At 43.2% G+C, this 21,738-nt stretch overlaps 1 protein-coding gene across 4 annotated transcripts in view; it reads right to left on the reverse strand.

The window, feature by feature from the left end:
• The window catches only part of SPATA13 (spermatogenesis associated 13), a 165,030-nt gene that overhangs the window by 60,305 nt on the left and 82,987 nt on the right, over positions 1-21,738 (reverse strand). Inside the window, exon 1 of one of the 4 annotated variants that reach the window (XM_052812621.1) lies at positions 20,573-20,596. The exons of 2 other annotated variants lie outside the window; for them this stretch is intronic. The gene's annotated coding sequence lies outside the window, so the exon portion shown is untranslated. Of the gene's footprint in view, positions 1-1,617; positions 1,872-20,572; positions 20,597-21,738 lie in introns of those variants that run through there. One more of the 4 variants, XM_052812620.1, reaches the window with a different exon arrangement.

The following is a 21,738-nucleotide window of genomic DNA, read 5'->3' on the forward strand; positions in this document are numbered from 1 at the left end:
TTGTGACTACTTTCTGCTGCAATATTCTTACATGGGATCACATGGTGCCTTCATCCTATGCTGAAAGTTTTGGAAAATACTTCACTGGCATCAGCAGTCCACTTTTGTTCCCATAAACTTCTACCCATTTCCCCACTTTCTTTTAATGGGTAAACAACTCTTAACTTCTTAGTGTTGCTAGCTTAGCTAATTGTGCTTAAAGTTACACAGAAGCCTCTCTAATTTACTAAAGACTCCTAAAAGCTCAGTTTTCTTTGGGTTTTTGCTTATTCCCCAGAAAAGCACAAGAGCCAACTTGATGGTCATTACTCTGAGAAAACTGGCAGTCAGCAAGTTGTTTAATCCGCAGTCTACTTACGCACCTGTGTCATGCCCCGATTTCAGTTAAGAGTACATCGCCAGAGCTGTGATCTTGCAAACGTTTTATGTATGTGATTCTCTGCTATTGCATGCTTAAAATCACACCGATCTCAAGAGATAATCCACACATAAATGTGTGCACAACTGATAGTTAACTTGTGGGAGTGAGGGCAAAAGCCAGCAGTGTGATTGCTTATTTTGAAAAGGTATGGTTATTAATACACAGGTGTATTTGAATTAAAGTGAGATTCCTCCAACAGTCCCTAGAACAGAACTGTGCCAGAAACTAGAACTTTCTGGCCAACCTTAAATAGAAGTTTGAAAGCAAAATTCAAGTTTAGTTTTCAGTTCATAAGTACCGCTATTTGCAGGTGATACCACGACCAAAATCAAAGAGCATCTCCTCGCTTGCCTAGCATGGCAGGGAAGGCAGGGGCTGCCTTTTTGGAAGTAATTTTCCTTGCTTGTAGATGGCATTAAACCCCATTGCTTAAAGGTTTCAGGTCCTGGTTTTTTCCTTGCAAACAATGGAAGATTATGTTCTTCATCTGCATACAAAACAGGAAGAGTAACTTCAGAAATGGTACGTTACAGCACTTTTTCTGTGCCAAATACATCTGAATTTACAACAGACCAATGCCATCCTCTTCTCCCGAAACAAGTTTCAGAGGAAGAGTAATAATTAATACTGGAGTTTGCACAGGCTACACCATATCTTGGCCTCTTAAGATACATTTGGCTACTAAGTATTTCTCCTGACTTCCCAAAATGTAAGCAACGATCGGCTTAGTACCCTTCGGTAAAGCATACCTTTCAAAATGCCCGACTCACAGCGGAGGACAGGGCTCCAGCCCAGTGCCACCAGTGACAACGCACCGATGCAGGCAGCCGCCAGTGGCTCGGCTGTATGGCTGGGTGGGCTTCTGCCCAAGGGGGGGTCCAGAAAGCTGGGACAATGCCAGGGAATCTGCCCCCCAATGCCACTGCCAGTGGGATCCCCTTGAAGTCACAGCGCACAAAGTGCCCCGTCGTATAGTGCGTAAGCGCAGCAGTGAATAATGCCCAAATGGCTTTGCTAGATGAACTGCACAGATTATCTGCAACTCTAAAAACCACATACGCTTTAACAGAGGGGCAAAGCGCGCTGCAGCCAACACACAAAAGATTAACTATTAGTCTAAGTTATGGTTTTGCACTTAACTGGAACGACTAATAATGCCATAATTGTAAAATGTAATTAATTACCACCATACATACCTGAACGTTTATGTCTTCCAGCAGCCATTAACTACCAGATCTGCTGTTCTGGGTAAGATTTAATCTAAATGTATGAAAATCCATTGCGCAGAATATTGCCCAGTTACAGTATGAACCTTGTTCCAGAAAACCTGTTTGGTTTTTGAAAGAGCCTGTTGTTGTCTGGATTCGGGGCTCAGTCCTGCAAGGTGCTAAGCACCCTTTAAGCCCTTAAACACAACCACTGGGAGGGAAAGGGACTCAGTGTGATCCAGAAGCAGTCAGTGCCTTGCGGGATTGAGTCTTAAGTTAATGTATAACAAATGGCTGCACAGTGGTGTGTGAAATCAGCAAGTTAAACATACACTTAAAATAACTGTAGCAAGAGAGAAACAAGCATATTTACAGGAGTGTTTCATTAAAATCTTTGTGCTGAATAGTCTCATATGCAGCATTCCTACATATTTAGCATATGAAAGCAAAGATTTGGGGAGTGTTCTGGTGAAAGTAAAATTAAGCAGTCAAGGCAGAAATAACCTAAAGTTGCAATCAGACTTCTAGATAAATATTGTGCAAACTGTGAGTTGGTTATTATCAGCTGGAATCTACCCTGAGCAAGCTGCACCTGACAGCGTGGACAAAATGGATGACCCAGAATGGCACATGCTAAATACATACCCACAGAAATGAAAATAACAACGAACCTCAAAACTTTACCACCCAGGTCTATTATTTGCAGGTGTCAGCAGCAGAACCAAATGCCAAAATCGTCCCTGGTCATACCTGGTCATTTACTGTAAGAAATGAAAGAGGCAGAAATCAAAGGTATAATTATGTCTTTGAGAGCTGCAAAGTGCCACAGGAAGGTAACTGGGTGTGCAGAAGGCACTGCAGGTGGGGAGCTGAGTTATCCCAGTGGCAGAAAGACACAGTGCAGAAAACCAGATACACGCCTGCTGGAAGGATGGGACCTGTGCTTCCCTGCTTTTGCTGCCTGGTTTACAGGGGGAGAAACTACACTCTCCTAGAGACCCACATTTACCCCCAGAGCCTGGCATCACATAGGAAAATATAGAATGCCCCTGGCTTTGTGCTCTCCATTTGGAAGGACCTGTACAGCTCTTTCCTATATATCCCTTCCTATACAGAAGACAAAATAATATATAACAGAAGATCTGCTAGAATGGGATTTGTTCTTCTCTTTTCCTCCCTAGAAGAAAAAGCAACTTGCAACTGCATTTTTTTCTGAATTAGAGTAGCACGACGTGGAGAATAACTGCAATCCTGAATGCAAGAGAACATTAATTCTAAGAGAAATTAATTTCTGTCTTATGTTTCTTGGAGTTATTCAGTGAATAATTACAAGGAGAATTTTTAATGGCAATATTACATTCATTTCTTAAAAGTAGAAATGCCAGCATATTTACTTAATAATAGATTTACATATCCAAGATAATTTCCAAAACCTAATTAATAATTTATAACAAAGTATGAGGCTTCATATACGTCTCATGCAATAATTTGCAAATCAGATATTATTGAATTCCAAATTATTAGTTACATTCATTTTAGCTGAAAGCTCTGCTGGAATCTCAGTACCAAGAAAATTAACTACACGAGAGTATAAAGGCAGAACTACAGCTCCACAATGTTTGACTTATGCTTGAAGCCTTCAGCGAAAAGGAGAAAGCAAGCTCCTCACTGCCATACTCTTCTCATGCAAGGCTGGGCTTTTACCAGTTTAAGCCTTCTGAGTCAGATACAAGGTCCACTAAAGTTGAGGGGACTTTCCTCTGCTTCTATCAAGCTTTAAGTAAAAAGATTATCATAAAGGCTAAGTCCAAGTAATTTTCTTGGTCTCAAACCACTCACCAGGGTGCTCGTCTAGGATGTTGCCATATGAATATTGATTTTGATCATGGTCCTGGGCAGGGAGGAAGTGAATAAAATACCACATCTTGCTTTGTGGATTGAAATTTTAGGAGAACTGAAATGCAAAGAATACTACATGGCACAAGTCGATCTCCAGGTGCTTCACAGTTGCAAAGAGAAGGATGTGGATTCAGATCACACAGGAAAGATTAAAATAACAAACAACAGACACACAAATGTGATAAATGCCTTTTCTTGCAGTTTCTGGTATTCCTGCCCATGAAATCTTGCTTATGGTTAGGATATCAAATGCTGTTGTAGAAGACAGACCAAAGTTTAGAGAGCTATGTGACGCTTAACTTTCTGGCAAGACTAGCAGCAAAGTCCAGTCCAGTTTTGGCAACTCAGTAACTGAAATATCGTGATGAGGTTCCTGCTTAGAGGACAATAGGTCATTATATTTGTACCTGAATTGTACCTGCAATCTCAGAATCTCCAAGTACTTTACAAACTTGAGTAGGTTAAATCTTTCATGGGTATGAAGCCTCTTATAATAATTTCAATGTTTTTCAGAAATTTCCTTTAAATTTTGAGCATTTCAGATTTTGAGCTGATGATTTGAGATGCTGACATACAAAATGTGAAGTAGTCAAAATACAAAAGCAGCATTCAGGTTTTGGTGAAGAATATTACAGAGAATAATCTCCAGAACAAAGAACAATCAACAGAGCAAACTTGTATAAAAAATGTATTTAATGCAAATCTCAAGAGTTGATTAGGACAGAAGCAACCAAAACATCAAGAGGAATCTACAGAAGGCCAGTAATCAACCAGTCAGAATAACCTGGTTCAAAATTACCAGGAAATCAGAACTATCCAGGCCTAATGACCTCATTTTTAGAAGTGCAATACTGCACAGTACTATTTCCATTCTATGCTGTTGTATCCAGGTTTGTACTATAAACTATGACAGCATATTTTTCCAAAATCAGTGGGATTTAGGAGCTTATGTCACCTACATAAGTCAAAGCAGAAATAGAGCAAATACATCTCAATGGAAAATAGCTTCCTTGTCCCAACACAATTTTTACTGTCTGAAATTGTGACAAAGAGGTTTCAAATCACCATGTCCTGGTTTCGGCTGGGATAGAGTTAATTTTCTTTCTAGTAGCTGGTACAGTGTTATGTCTTGGATTCAGTATGAGAAGAATGTTGACAACACACTGATGTTTTCAGTTGTTGCTAAGTAGTGTTTAGTCTAAAGTCAAGGATTTTTCAGCTTCTGATGCCCAGCCAGCAAGAAGGCTGGAGGGGCACAAGAAGTTGGGAGGGGACACAGCCAGGACAGCCGACCCAAACAGGCCAAAGGGATATTCCATACCATGTGATGTCATGCCCAGTATATAAACTGGGGGGAGCTGGCCTGGGGGGCGGATTGCTGCTCAGGAACTAACTGGGCATCGGTTGGCAAGTGGTAAGCAATTGCATTGTGCATCACTTGTTTTGTATATTCCATTTCTATTATTATTAATAATATTATTATTGTTATTGTTATTTTATTATTGTTATTATTATAATTATTATTTTCTTCCTTGCTGTCCTATTAAACTGTTCTTATCTCAACACATGAGGGGTTTTTTTTCCCAATTCTCTTCCCCATCCCACTGGGTGGGGGGGAAGTGAGTGAGTGGCTGCGTGGTGCTTAGTTGCTGGCTGGGGTTAAACCACGACACACCACCCAGAGAAATATAACTATCTATCTGGATTACTGAGATCTAAGCACAGAAACTGAACAAATGTCCAATTGGGTGGACTCTAGCAGAGTTATGCGTTGGATGTGAGTAGCTGCTATTCACAGAACTGTCAGTCCAGTACTGACCGGCTTCCAGATGGACTTCATGCCATTGGTCACAAGTCTTAGAACCCAGCAGTTCAGCCAGTTTTAAATCCACCTGACTATCCACTTATCTGGTCCATACTTCATCAGTTTGTCTATAAGCATGTTATCAGAGAGAGTGTCAAAAGTCATGCTAAAATCCACTGCTCTCCCCTTGTCCACTGAGCTGGTCATTTTGTTGTAGAAGGCTATCAAGTTGATCAGGTATGATTTCCCCTTCGTAAACCATGCTGACTACTCCCAATCACTTTCTTGTCCTTCGTATGTTTGGAAAAGGCTTCCAGGAAGATTTGATCCACCTCCTTCCTGGGGACTGAGCTGAGGCTGATTAGCCTGTACTTCCCTAGATCCTCCTTGCTGCCCTTCTTGAAGACAGGAGGGACATTTACTTTCTTCCAGTCCTCAGAAACGGCTCCCAATCACCACAGCCTTTCAAAGATCATCATGACTGGCTTGCAATGACATCAGCCAGCTCCCTCAGCCCATCGAGTGCATCAGGTGCATCCCATCAAGTCCCATGGACTTGTGCATTCAGTTTCGTTTAAATGTTTCCTGAACTGATCCTTACTGAGGATAAGTATTCCTTTCTCCATGTCTTCCCATTCAGGGCTGGGGATTGCTGAAGGCTGGTATTACCAGTAAAGACCGAAGTGAAGAAAGCACTGAGTACCTCAGCCTTCTCCATGTCCTTTGTCTCCAGGTCCCCTGCCACGTTCGGCAGTAGGCCCACATTTTCTCTAGTCTTCCTTTTACTGCTTATACACTTGTTGAAGCCTTCTTTGTTGTCCTTTATGTCCCTCACCTGGTGATTTGCATTTAGGCATGTTAATAAAATAACACGTTTCCCATGCTGTGTATGTTCTGTAAATAAAAGAGTTGGCTTTCAGGGATGTTCATCCACTACTTTTTGTTAGTTCGAAATTCCCTTGAAAATATAGAAAAATGGAGTAACAGTTCACCTACCATCAGTTCATGCTAAATCTTTTACTATAGTCAGAACACAGAAAAATAACAAAGAAATTGAAAAAAGAACAAAAAAGTAGGCACGTCTGCATGTTGCTGTATCAATTACATTAAGGCATCTCAATCTTAACAACCCCACACAATACAAAGCAGGCCCTGTAAGAAGGGCAATCCTCCCTGCAAATATTTAGGTTAGCAATTGCAAAGTAATCCAGACACAGCACCATTCATTCATAAGACCAATTCATCGCCAGGTCATACAAGGCAATTAGGCCTGGACACTAGGTGCAGATTAACAACCACCACCTGAAAAGATGTTTTAAGTGATCCTGGTTTATTTTTAACAATATTTTAAATCCTTTGAGAAGATTAATTCCTCAGCCCAAGGGCTGAGTACCTCGCTGCTGCTAAAGTAAACCGATGTACTAATTGAGTCCTCAGCAGAGGAATATTCTCTGTAGGACTTGGGAGTGATACTGCTTTGATACTGTTATTGTCAGTACACAAAAAACACCACTGTCCTTTGCCCTAAAAGGCTGATTTCTTTCCAACAAGATGAAAAAGTTCCAACAAGTTTCTCTCTCCCTCTTTCTCACGCTGTCATGCAGGAAACGCAACAGATTCAATCCATAAAAGCAAAACCTGTTTATGTGTATTCATCAATAATAAGAGCCTGTTTCATAAGGAAGACTGTAAAACCTTCATCAAAGACATTATCTCTTCAGTACTATCAGTGGTGAGTAAGGGAGTTTCTAACACTGACGTTAAAATGCAGCTGATAAAATACAGGAAATACATCTATTTTAAAAGATACCAGATGAGATGTCAATATTTAAAATAAAACCAGTTACACTGGAAATAAACAACGAAAGATCCAGGGCAAGATTTTGAGCCAGATTTCTGAAACTCATTCTCAAGTGAAAGTTGTTAGGTAGGACCTGCTGCATTAGATTGGACCAAAAAGCCATCTTGCCAACTATCTTGTCTCCAAGTGGCCTAAGGAGGAGCAAGAAACAAGACGAATACAGAAAAATTTTCTCTCTATTTTACTTTCCCATCTTCTGGCAATCTAAAGTTTGGAGTCTTCCTAAATCAGAGGCTGCATGCAGAATACACTGTTTTCTAGTTCTTGGTTCTGTTGGGGCACTCTTCCATGAATTTTCCTGCTTCCTTTCTATTTTCACTAATTCTCTGGCTTCCACATCCTCGTATTTCACTGAATTCCCATAATTAATTGGTACCCTGGGTGAAACCTGTTCCCTTTGGTTTGATTTTAATCTCCTGCCCAGGTGATGCTGTGTCTGTTTGAAAACCTAGTCCCGCCGGAGGGTGCTGAGAGCTGGGTGCCTCCAGCCTCGCAGACATGGGTGTTGAAAGAGATGGAGTAACGAACAGGAAGGATGGGTTTCCCAGAGAGGATGAGAAAGGGGAGCACATCTGGCAGGAGGACACATAGACAGATACGCAAGCTAGGTTTCTGGAGTATTGCCCAAATATTTAAATGACGGTCATACTTGCTTCTTGTACCATTAGGAGGGGATTCCTGGTTTTTAACAATCTCAATGACTGCAATATATAAATCATAAATAAATAATTCATTCCTTAAAAGCATGCTGTTCTTAATATTTTTTTCCTCGCTTCTCCACATGCTACTCATATTTTATGCTGTCCTTCAGGTTTTAAGTAACATATTTAACTTACTCAACTTTTTTACAAGCTGGGAAGTCAGAGCCCTACTGATGAATGCCGCCAGCTCCCCAAAATCCATCGTTCCTCTCTCAGTGGCCAGATACCACGAAGTATCATGTTGCATGTTAACTTTTTCTCTAGTGTGTTACACAGGTGTGCAACAGCGAGGTATGTAGCTAACTTCATTATTTTCTTCCTGGATAGCTAAGTTGTTCCATCAGTAACATAAAAATGTTTTAACAACACAGCAACAAACCACCCAGCATGCCAAGGAGACACGGAGCCCTTGGTTCATTGTTGGGAGGTTACTTTTAATTACAAGGTCCTTATTAACACACTGGAACAAGGCAATAGCTTACTTCAAACAGTTCCAAATCATTGTACTTAAAAATGCTGACCCTTGTTATAAACAAGGACAACAAGTGACAAAGACAAAAAGAAAATTGTTTTGGCTCTGAGTGAATTTGAAGTCCTATGACAGGACTTTGCAGAAACCCAGTAATCTATAAAAGCCAACTTTCAAACATTAATTTTGTAGTATCGTAAACAGCCAAACTCTTCCCATTAGTCATCCAATTCCCAAATTGATGGTGTCAGACAGAAACTTAATTTTAAACAAGGTTTCTGTACAAGATTTGTCTTTAAAACTTTTGCATTGATTTTATTTTTCTAGTTGGTGCAACCTAACGTATCATCATCATCATCATTATTATTATTACTATTACTATTATTATCGTTATTATTGTTTTAACCTGGTTTATTTAGTCCCTTAACTGGCTGAACCATTTTACTCATGTGGTTTGCCCAGAGGCAGCGTTATCTACTTCTTTGAAAAAGCATTGTGGTTGTAAGTCAGTCTCTGCAACAGTATTAATGCAAGGACAGATCCTGGCTTCATTTGAAGCTCTTAGCTTCAGTTCTTCCATATGCAAGTAGAACATGAAAGTACCGTAATTAAGAGCTAGTTGAAAATACAACAGAATAAGTACACTCCTCATCATGGAAATGCTAAGCATGGTAAAAATAAATCCAGGAGCTTTTGTAGAGAAGTTTCCTTCACTAGAAAGAAGAAAACATCTGACAAAATATGTGGGTCAAGCTCAGGAGCTGCTGCAGTGTATCTCTCCTGCCTCAAGTGGGTAGTTGGGTGAGCTGTAGAACATCTGAACTTTGAACATTACAACAGACTCTTATTTTCTACTGCCCCACATGCATAAAAGCTTTCTTTATTTTCTCATCCTAGGAAATGGAGGACATATGAAAGAGAAGAACTTCAGAATATGTAAGCAGTGCTGGGAAGTTTAATCTAGAGCCATAAAATACAAGGAAAATAGAAACCAGTGCGAGGATTAATTTATGAAAATCTCTACTCCTTAATTTAATCAGGAAAACAAATGAAGAAAGCTGACCAAAATAAAGAATTAATTACCTACTTGTAAATCTAACAGGATGCAGATGATGCCTAGTATGCAAATCAACATCACTTTTAGCTAGAGTTCAATGGCCTAGTCCAATAGGGTGGTTGGGGTGAATGAAAGTAATTAGTTGGCTTTATACAAGACAGCTGGTTCTTGCACACCAAATTAACTCTTACTTGATGCTACCTGTGCACACAGCAGTGGGAAAGTTGGCCTCCAAAAAATAACGCTGGTTGCCAGGAGTGTATGTAAGGTGAGCTCTGTGTAGAAGCAAAGCCAAGTTACAGTGTAGTTAAACTGCTCTTGAATTTGTTTAACATAATTAATCAAATTCAATATGTTTTCAGGGAGCATAAAGCATTTGCATATCACAAAGAAATATGAAAAAATACAGAAATGCCAAATATGACATTCTGACTGTCTATGAAAAATCCAGGATGAAATCAAAGATTCTTGCCTTGAAGGCAGCAGCAATGGTCCCACAGACTCCACGACAACTGCAGGTCAGACACTTTCCAACTGACTCTCAGATACGGAGGAAAGATGTGACACAGAGACAGACATCTCAGACACAAGTGATACTGTCCGAGTGTTAATTCCTCTCACCTCCTCCTGCTCAGAGCCAACAGGCAGCTTGGAGGAAGCTGTAGGTATTAGCAGGGACTGAATTTGCTCCTGGTTGGACCCAGGGTAATTGACCGCTGGCACTGTAGATCCCAGCCTTTCCCTGAAGTTCTTGTGTGCCGAGTACCCCTCATCTCTTCATCTGAACCTGAGACTCAATTACTTCTGCAAATTGTACTAGAAAAGCTATGCAGATCTGTTAGAAAGCATAAAATAATCAGATATGGAAGAGACTGTACATAAGGACTAACCTCTTGCAAGATCAATGCCATAATATACCGCATCCATCGAGCATGTGAGTGAATTTGCTCATTCTCATTGTTCAATTCACTTTCTACTTCCCAAATGCAAATTTCTGCACATACTTATGAGAGTGGTGTAGTCTCCAGTTCTCTGGTGACGACTTTGATGCCGTGCAAAAAATGGTTCTCTGTTTAATGATACTTTGACATGAATGTGTCTCTAAGGGAAGGAAAAAATACTTTGTTTAATCTGTTTTTTATTAGTAACTCTTTGCATTCTGGGTTGAATTTAACTAATGACCTAATAATTATTTCTCTGTAAATAATTAGTATTTCTATGTAAATCATAGAGAACATTAAACACACACTGTCACAATGCCTTGATAAAGCAGGCTTGAGACTTGAAAATGTGGCAATACCTTCCAGGAGAGGAGAAAAGCTCAGCTGTTCTCTGTCATATCACTTGTGATTTTTGGCCAGTTTCCATTTGCAGCCTATCCATTTAGCTCTCAATAGTCATGTCCTGTCCATTCCTGGAATTTCATTGTCTTCTACAACTTTTAATTTATCTTGCCAAACTTGGCCTTCACATATCCCACTCAGCTAGAAAGTTATCTCTTGCTGCCATCCTCATAATGGTGCAGCGTGGTCTGCATAGAAAACAAAGCATACTCTGGATTCCCACTTACAGTAGATCAATGGAAATAACTTCTCATCACCTTCAAACGTAAGACTGTTAGACCCAATGACTAATCAAACCAAGCTCTTCAGTACAGTTGTAGCTTCATTTATGGTCACCCTACTTAGGTTCAAAATATTCTCATAAAACATAACTCAAAATTTATTCCAATTCAAAATCAAAGGTTGCTATGGAACCTGTGGTGAGAGCAATACGGAGAAAATTTACTTGTTCAGGGATTAAGTGTCCTGAATTGAGATCTTAGACAAAGCTGAATTTTCAGAAACTTTTTAGTGTTTTTCATTAGCAAGAGGTATAGCATTCTTCTTCCCTTCCAGTTTCCCACCAGGGAGACAAAGAAGGGAAAGAGACAGGGTAATGTTAATTGATGGAATATCTCAGACATATAATTCTTTCTAATGATGTAGGTGGTTTCCTTGTTGATTTGGCACTGTGTGCCAGCAGCATAAGTACATACAGATTTAGGAGACTTTGTTCAACAGACTGGCTGTTGAAATTTGCATTCCAATGTTGCTTGGAGCTGGCTTAAAATTGTGTGACAGGTAACTCTTCTTATCACAATAATGCGTATTATTATCTGTTAGCATGGCTTCATGTAATGACAATCTGGGGAGCAAAAGTAAGCCATGTTTTGTGTTCCTATTGAACCACTGTTGTACTTGATTGATATGAATTGGGGGTTCAGTCCTGTAAACCGTTTTCCTTCTCTTCAAAATAACCCAATTAGTACAAGTGGAACAACTTCCCCAGGACCACATACCTACATACAGTGTTAATACTTTCAGAACAACTGCAAAACCACATTCTCAAAAGACCAAATAATACAAAGCCCTGTCTCTCTCCCAGAACACAGTATTAACCAAAATTAGACATTCCATGTGCATTAGCAAGGATGATTAATGAGTGTTTCAAGTACAGACTGATATGTGTGACTGAAGGATAGAAAATGTGATGCTTTTATTTAAAAAAGAGGAGGGTTGCCTGGGAAATTAACTGACTCTTTAGTCTGAACTTGATAAGATTTTACAGTCAAATCTGAAGGCAAGATTGGCCGAGAGAAAGCTGGGGAGCTTTGCCCCAAGTGAAGAGGGATCGTGTACCATAAAGAAGTAGATGAAGAGAGGCAGGAGAGGTAGCTGTGCACAGTGAAAAGAGGAAGGTTCTGCAATTTCAGGGATCAGTCAGGGATCCAGGAGGAGGAAAAAGTGATGTGACCGTCTGTATGAATGTAGCAGGAAGGGCAGACACCGCTGAGGCCTGAGGAGATCACTCACTGCACGTGTAATTATGCAGCCCCTTGCCTCTGCAGGGGCACTGGGCTGCCGTCCCCTGAGTGATGGTGACCCAGTGACCCCTCTCCCTGTCTCATAGTCTAAGAGCTCTGCTCTGTGAGGAGCTACAGACCAGGAGTCAGCGACAGAAAACACAGTTATTGTAGAGTAACTTTTTTTATATAGAGAAAAGCATTGTAGAAGTAATGAATTCTGAGTCACAGACAGGTTACCTCCCTGCTTCTTCCTGATACAGACCATTCCCTACTGGGGGGAACTCAGCATCTTTCACTCTTTTTTTTCTCTGTGGACTTTTTTCCCTAGGTAATACCTAGTCATTCATCACCATCAGCTACCTCTCCTCCAGAGAAAGACTTTTAGTTGTTCTCTGCACTATAGCTTCTCAGCCTGGCATTTTCATCTGATGTGATGTCCCCAAAGCTAACAGATTTCCCTCTGATTCTTTTTTTTTTTTTTTTTTTACTTTTTTCTTTTGGAGGGGGAGCCAAAATTTTGGGGTTTTTTTTCCTCATGGATTCTTTTTCAGGTGCTCAGTGTGGCTCAGCTGATGGCCCAAAGAATCAATTTGGCCTGCCTTTTCCCCAAAGTTCATGGGCAGAGGTTGCAAATACACCCCAAAAGCCAAAAAAGCTTCTGCTGTTTGAGCCTCCGCCTTGCCCAGCACAGAGGCATTCAACTGGGCACTCTAAATGCCCTGAGATCTATAGTCACACCTCTCCTCACACACACAAGGCTTAACATATATGAGCTATTAAAACTCTGCTTTTGGGGAATTCATATAAGGAAGACTTACAACCCATATACCATAATACCCTTCACATTCTCATTACCTACCTAGTGCATCTCTCTGATGTTCATCACTAAAATCATGTATGTCTGTTTGCACTTGTATGTATGTAATTATCCATCACAACATTCTTAGATTATTACAGTGCAAGACCTAAACATGCATGACATGAGCCAGATTCACTCCTTGACTCCACGCTTGTCTCAGTACTTTGCAATTCAACAATATGCTGGGGGAGAACTGTCTTTCAATTTTCTGCAGGAAAAAAAATCTATATTGTTTTAATAAGTGGTGCCAGCTACTAAAGATCTACACAGAGTGATAAACCTGTCACAGCTAGAAATAAAATATCTGAATCATCAGATTCAAACTTGTGTGATTTTTCTTTTTGCTTCATTTTACTAATTGGTCAGTTGTGCCAGGTATTTTGCATAAATCTAAATCAGACCAAGAAGACATAAAATAACATTTCAATGGTTCAGGTTGCGCAGTTTGGGCTACTAGTTTTACATGGTGGAGATTTACTTTGTCTTGGCTAAGCTTTGAATATATTGCCTTATAAAACTGGAGGTTTCTCTATGAGCAGACTATCTGTCTGCTGCCCCAACAGAGCAAGGTACCCACTAATTTCCTTGAAGACAGGGTTGCTTTTGCAAGTTGCAGAAAAGGGTCTTGAGCCTGTCCCTGCTAAATCGATTCATTACACAACTGCCATTCAAAAGCTGTCCACGCTCCACGGAGCATGTGAAGGTAACTGCTGCTGCTGCCCTATACTGCCACAGGAGTTCACCCACAGCTGTAATTCTCATCTAGTTGGGAAGCTTGTTAAAGTCCTCTAATTAAAAATCGCTATGGCTTTATTCAAGTCCATCTTGCAGCCCTTGACCTTTTCCCCTCAGCTGGGACATATATAGGTGTGGCAGACTTCTGTATCGCAGCAGACAGGAAAAGCATTATGGTGTCCATCTCCTAGAGACTTCATTTTCCCACAAATACTTATGTCTGATGCTTATTTTTGCTTTGAATACACTACAATGACACTATTTCATGAAATATAAAACTTCTGGATCACCTGTCTGCTGATCCATAACTGCATCACTATTATTTTCTTCTAAAAAAAGTAGAAATTCCAAGATTTAGAATCATTAATTGAGCAGGGAACAGATAAAAATAATACATCCTCATTTGATTACAATAACAATTTTAAAAGACTCACAAAATATAAATATTTCTGATATAGTCACCTTAAATGGTTCCAATAAGCATAAATAATTTTCCCTTATTCCCTTCCTTTAAGTATTCCATCTGAAAAATATTCATCCAACTCATTAAGAGGCACCAACTTTTTATCTGAATAACTGACTGAGTTTATCAGAGCTGCTTCATAAACTCTTGGAAATGAGTTCTGCTTATGTCCTTCTAGGACTGTGGAAATGGAATATGCAGAGAGAGTGGCATCAAGGACTGGCAAACCACACTGTTCCTTGTGTGTTGGAATCTAAAGGACAGTTATATTTAGATGACAAAAACTGCACAAGAAACGAGGACTGCTAACACATACAGTAAATTGGTGATGTTCTTTTCAAACCTCATAGGACATGTTAGTGTTCTTATGAGAGGAGAAACAAAACCATGTAATTAAATATGAGATTCTCCAACAAGATTTATGGCCCCTCTGAGAACAGATGACGCTTAATGCCACTATCAGGAATGATACTGCAAATTGGAAGAAAGGCGACAAGAACCAATTAGTCACTCACGACTTTGGCATGTTTGGTGGCTCCTCATTCATTTGAGATTTGCTTGCTGATTGTACTAATCCAAGAAAGGCAAAAGGTTTTGGAAAGGATTTACAAAGTCTACAAGGAAATCTTCATTTCCACCTCTCCCTGAGAAATGCATCTAACTGATGCACTGTGTCTTCAGAAATTATGTCCCCTGATTTTCTTCAGCTGAGGGCATTAAAGAGGAGGGCAAGGAAAAATTAACTTGGTTTTAGGATCCCTTATTAGCCTTACCTGCTCAAATAGTACATTATTCCATCCAGAAACATAGTCTGATTGGAAAAGGAGGAATTAGACCATTTGCCAAGAATTTCTAGATGACAGGCGACTGAGCCCACCAGAGGCTGCAATGAGCCAACGAGACCCTCAGGCACGCTGCTGCCATGCATGTGCACATCCTGCACATGGGATGTGGTGCGTTATGGACACAAGGCAAGTCCCAAGTTTTAGGGAGCATAGCCCATCATCCAAAATCCCTGTCCATGGGCAGAATCACACGGCTCTCCTGCAGCTTCCCAGGATTCCTGTATCTCCAACCAGGAAATTAGATCGGAGTGTTACAAATGTCCACACCACACAGCGCAGCCATGGTTTTATGTCTATCATACCATTCTCCTGGAAAAACTGGCTGCTCATGGCTTGGACAAGTGTACTCTTTGCTGGGTAAAAAACAGGCTGGATAGCTGAGCCCAAAGAGTGGTGGTGAATGGAGTTAAATCCAGTTGGTGGCCGGTCACAAGTGGTGTTCCCCAGGGCTCAGTACTGGGGCCAGTTCTGTTTAATATCTTTATCAACGATCAGGACAAGGGCATTGAGTGCACCCTCAGTAAGTTTGCAGACGACACCAAGTTGGGCGGGAGTGTTGATCTCCTTGAGGGTAGGGAGGCTCTACAGAGGGATCTGGACAGGCTGGTTCCATGGGCCGAGGCCAACTGTGTGAGGTTCAACAAGGCCAAGTGCCGGGTCCTGCACTTGGGTCACAACAACCCCACGCAGCGCTACAGGCTTGGGGAAGAGCGGCTGGAAAGCTGCCCGGCGGAAAAGGACCTGGGGGTGCTGGTCAACAGCCGGCTGAATATGAGCCAGCAGTGTGCCCAGGTGGCCAAGAAGGCCAACGGCATCCTGGCTTGTACCAGAAATAGCGTGGCCAGCAGGACTAGGGAAGGGATCGTCCCCCTGTACTGGGCACTGGTGAGGCGACACCTCAAGTCCTGTGTTCAGTTTTGGGCCCCTCACTGCAGGAAAGACATGGAGGGGCTGGAGCGTGTCCAGAGAAGGGCAACCAAGCTGGTGAGGGCCCTGGAGCACAAGTCTTAGGAGGGGCGGCTGAGGGAGCTGGGGTGGTTTAGTCTGGAGAAAAGGAGGCTGAGGGGAGACCTGATCACTCTCCACAACTACCTGAAAGGAGGTTGTAGCGAGGTAGGTGCTGGTCTCTTCTCCCAAGTAACAAGTGATAGGATGAGAGGAACTGGCCTCAAGTTGTGCCAGGGAAGGTTTAAATTGGATATTAGGAAAAATTTCTTCACTGAAAGGGTTATCAGACATTGGAACGGGCCACCCAGGGAAGTGGTTGAGTCACCATCCCTGGAGGTATTTAATAGAAGTGTAGATGTGGCACCTAGGTACACGGTTTAGTGGTGGACTTGGCAGTGTTAGGTTTACAGTTGGACTTAAAGGTCTTTTCCAACCTAAATGATTCTATGATGCTATGATCTTTCCAGTTAGGTCCAGATGTCTCCATCACTGGTTTGGGTTCTAATATGGATCTACGAGTCAGTGTCCCAAAATGCCACCTTTAGTTACATTGCTGCACAGACCTGTTCCTGTGAGATGGCAGCATGGTGCTTTGTAATTACAGGTCAGTCAATGAATTAAAATAAAGTTTTGCTCCATCTGAAAAGCAGTACCTTCATGTCTTCATCTTTTCTAAGGCTGGCTCTGAGAAGACAATTGTAAAATTCTGGTCATGGCTACATATGAACTACTCTCACTGATAATCTAGGAGTTACCTCAATTTAATGTCAGATACCCTAGCCTCAGGATTGTCCGTCTCCCTTAGGTTTGACATTGGAAGAGTCTTGTCTACAGAGAAAGGTGTAACTTTGTTCTCCATGGAAGGAAGGCAAGGCCTCTCTATCTGTGGCTTTCTGATAAGTGAAGATCATGATAGTCCCATTTCAAAAAGAGGAGCAAATAAAAGCTAGATTCAGTCCCTGTAGGACAAGGTACAGACTTTTATCAATGATACTATGTTTCTTTTAATCAGAGAGAGAATTTTGGCTTTTGAGTCTAGTTTGGCGCCTACCCATAGGGTTTTACAGAACTGAACCTGAGTAGTTTCAAAGTCATTCCCAAATACAGCGGGGTTTTTGGAGTTCGAGGACTTAGAGATTAATTTGTATACTCAATTCAATTCTGCTTCACCCCAGATTCATAAACTGTCACATCCGTGTTCAGAGCAGGACGCCTTGTGCAGTAGCTGCAAATCCCTGTTGGATAGTGACATGGTCTCTCTAATCCCTTAAGAAAATTCGAAACTATTTGCAACTGAAAGTGACCGTCCCTACAGTGTGTCTAACCACGTTTGATTAAACACAAACCCAGAGTCTTCATCCATGAATGACATTGGTGGCAGCGATTCTTAATCAACAACTTCATGTGATTCCTCTGCTTCTAGGCTATGTCAGGGTAAATCTAGTACAAACAGGGAACAGAAATGCTGCTCTAAGCCAAGCAGGGCTGGACCAGTCTCTTAGGAAACCACGTGAGTACGGTGCAAAGTGTTGCTGGAAAGAGACATTTGGGGGTCAAAGCACATGGGGCTCAGATAACGTTGCCCATTTGACCACCCTGTAGGAAGGCAGGCAGTTTGCAGCACCCACGTATAAAAGAGCTTTTGATTCAGTCAGCCCCACACACTGATATGGTGCCCTGCAGCGTGTCGCTGCAACATCCCCGTTGTGACTGGGACATTCTTATTGCAGAAGGGGAAGAATCTAATCGTGAAGGCACATATCCAAGATCGGCTCAGCCCCAAAGTGAATCCAACAGTGAAGATATCGCCTAGCAGTAAGGTTGATCTTAGGAGAATTTAATACTCATTTGAGGCAGAATCAAAGAACCTAATCCTGGAGCTCTTATCTGTGAGATTAGCTGCAATGAGGCAGAGTGGAAGCCCACCAAGATGAATGGGAAATCAGTGGGCTTTGGATGAGATCCCGTACGAGCAAAAGGCTGCAGAAGTGAGGCTCAAAGCAGACCACTGGCCTTTGCCTGTACAGGAAAATTAGCCGGGATCATGCTACTACTAATACAGTTGTAGTGACACAACGCACTAAATGGACAGCTTTCCTAGACTGCAGGTTTCCTTGTGATGAATTTGGGGCCTGAACGCAGACAGTCAGTTGGGGAAGGAAATGGTAGGAGGGACCAATGGCCCTGGCACACAGCACGGAGCGTGCACTGCACCGAGAGGGGCTGTAGGCTCTCACCCGCTCCCTCTGATCCCCTTGCAAACCCCTGCTTGAGTCGAAGAGGTATAAATTACTGCGGTAGTTTTACCGGTAAGTTTTCACGTGTATACAAACCCCTACACAACACAAACTATTCTAATTTTAGGATTTAGCTTTATAACCATTTAGAAATCTTAATTTGTCGATCAATCGCACCTCAAGATCTGAGTTCCTGGGCACACAGCTGTCAAAGAGCTTCAAGAAGAAATGTCAAAGGGAAGGAGATAAGAGCATCCCTCCTTATGTTAAGCTCTGTACAGGCAGGGGAACCACTGGCTGCTTCTACGGCTGCTTCTACACCTGCTTGCGTGGAGGAAACGTGCTCAGAGCTCTGCATGAATCCTGCATACCCTGCCCTACAGCAAAGATATAACCGCAGGCAGCTCTTTTTCCTTCACATGACATCGCTGGGGAGCCTCTGGCATTCCTCAGGAAACTTGTCGTGGGTGCTTGCAGGGAAGGCTGGGGGGAAACACCGGTCCCCAAAGTGGTGGTAGAGCAAGGAGGAGGGGTGGCACAGGCTGGTGAGCTCTCCTACAGGTAGGAGAGCAAGAGTGGACCAGGCTGGGGGAGACGTGAGAGCGGTGGGGAAGGAGCACCACACCAGATGAGGTTGGGGAGAGCAAGGGGGTGGGAGGAGAGAGCTGCAAAGAGGGCAGAGAGGGCTCGGGGTGGGGATGGAGAGGAGAGAGTGAGCCAGCAAGGGGACCTGTGCGTTCCCAAGGGATTCCTCTCTCCTCGGCACTAAGGCAAAACTTGGGGAAATACACAGATTAAACAAAGGAGCAAAGAGCTACAGTAACATGGGAAAGGCAGGTGGAAAGAAGAAAATTTCACTGAAACAGCTTTCATACAGTTTTTCACAGGTTGGTTGTTTTTTTTTTTTAGAGTGAATAAAACCAAAGCAGCCCCAGACACTTTAAGCTCACAGGGTGAGGCAGCAAATATGCAGCTCACCTGAGGTCTCTCTGGCCTTGGCAGCGCTGCGAGCGTTTTATTTTCACATAGGTAAACCATTCATGAACAATTTCTCCAATGCATTAAGCGTAAACAAGCTTTCTTTTTGCACAGGTAACTATTTCTTCCTACCCCTGTGATTTCCTTTCCTAAAACAAATACTTTTCTGTGTGGAACCACTGAAAGAAAACAAGTCTGAGGCTTCTCGTTAATTACTGAGTTTCCCAGGACTTCTCCTGCAGTGTCTGGAGCCAGGGTCCCATGCCTCACGTTTTATTTTGCAGAGTCTTTCCATTTTATGACTCTTGGAGCAACTGGTTGTGTTTATTGATCTTTCCACACAGCTGTTCTTTTCCTGCAGGAGCACTGAGACGGATTTTCTGTGGCCCGATACGTGAGGCCCCGTGTACCTCTGTTAAAGCGGGTTTGTTGATGCCAGCGATAGGAGTCGAGGAGGCAGCAGCTTTTTAAGACTCAGAGTTTGTGGGTGTAGAGGAAGCAGAAAACGCTACACACGGCCTTCGCTTTCCCTGTAAAAAAATGTGCTTGTGCGATGAATTCCAAAAATCCCGTGAACAAACTAGCCCAAACGAGACTAGCCGTGCTACGTAAGGATGGAGCGGAGGAATTGTGGGCGGCTGTGCTGGAGAAGGAGGGGGGAGAGGTGGGCAGCTGCCCAGGAGAAGGGCTGGGGAGCATCCGCACGGACCCGCTCCGGCTACACACGGGCAGCTCCCAGCACATCTCCTCGTCTCCCAGGCGGCACCGAATCCCCCTCAGCAACTTCTACCATTCCTTGCCCATCCTAACCGATTTTTCCAGATCAGACACGAACAGGAGTGACCTCGTGCAGGTACGAGGCCTTCCTCATGCAACAACAAAAGCCCCACAAGCGCTCATGACCCCCAAATAACCCCAAACTGGGGATAGCATCCCTCCACTGATGTTTCGCCCTTTTCCGCGGGCCGTGGTCACACGGGACTCGAAAGCTGAAGGCCGGCCGAGGCTGGGGTTGGGGGGGGGCAGGCTGCCTGCCCCCGGAGCCACCTCTGGGGCCGGGGGTGCCTCAGGGGCCGCGGGAGGGCGGCCGCCCCCGGGCCGCGGCAGCGGCGGGCAGGCGGCCACGCTCGGGGCTTCGGGGACGGAACAGGACCGGGATGCTGGTGAGGGCTCGTAACTTGGGGAGGGATGGGGAAAAGAGCAGGAAAGGAAAGCCAGAGAGAAAAACAGCCGTCTTACCTCTCTGCCGGCTCCTCAGAAAGTGCAGCAGGCGCTTGCAAGCACAAATCTTCTCCCCCCCCCCCCCCCCCAAAAAAAAAACCAGATAAGGAGCTCAGCTCAGCGCGAAGAAAAGCAGGGGTGCTCTCGTTCTCCCCCGAAACGCCCCCAGCTCCCCCTGAGCAGCCCCGGTTACCCTCCGTGAGGAGCCCCAGCCCTCCCCGGCTCCTCCGAGGGCTTGGGGGTCTCCGAAGGAGCCGCTGCCCCCCCGGAGCCGTCCCTGGGCCTCCCCCGAATCAGGGGGAGGAACAGCTGGAAGAGTGTCAGCACAACACGCTCCATAAATTTCCCCTCAGCCTTCTGTAGACGTAAGTCCTTGAGAAAAATGCCTAAATCCCGTCGTTTGTTGACATAGTAACCACATTTAAGGTTTTGGCCCCCCCTCAGAAGCCAGCTGCATAAAACAAGTCATTATGAGAAAGATTTATCCAGCCTGCAGCGGGCTCGTTTATGTGGTTTCGTTTGTCTAAGGAAGAAATAAAGAGAGTGAATGTTTATACGCTAGAGACTTCACACCCAGACCAAGGGGTCGTTTCGTTACAGCAGTTAATATTAAGGACTTCCACGACTCTCTGAAAGAGGTGTATTACCAAGGAAAAGGAAAAAATCCATTATTCAGATAAACCGCCCATTTCTAATGCCTAAGTGAAGTGAAACTTTAGGCACTTTTAAGGAGGTCCCAAAATGTTTTGTATTTTCCTCTAATTCACATATATCTATCAGATTCCTCCAAAGATGCTTGAAACCTCTTAAAAGTTCCCCATGAAGTTTATAAAGCCACAACAGATACCGGGCGAAATAGCAGAGGATCAGAAACAAGTAAAGCCTGTGGAAGACTTTGCTTCCCCAGTCCCATGGAGATGAGCCCTATGGAGATGAGCTCTTTAGTCTCCGGGTGGTGGAGAGGAGAGAGATAAAAGAGAATTGTGCTGCAGGGATCACGTGGGGTTTAATGGGTTTTAATGCATCCCCTCATCCATACTGCTGCCGCCGTACACAGATCTGCATTCAGATTTCTAGCCCTTTTACTGGTAATTTAGGCTGTGGGAGCAGACTGGCAGCATGTGCAAAACCGTGCTACCCTGCAGGGCTTTTTTGACCCCAGCTGCAAAAAGATGGGGGTGGGG

This window comes from Harpia harpyja, chromosome 17, assembly GCF_026419915.1.
Source record: "Harpia harpyja isolate bHarHar1 chromosome 17, bHarHar1 primary haplotype, whole genome shotgun sequence".
Lineage (NCBI taxonomy): Eukaryota > Metazoa > Chordata > Aves > Accipitriformes > Accipitridae > Harpia > Harpia harpyja.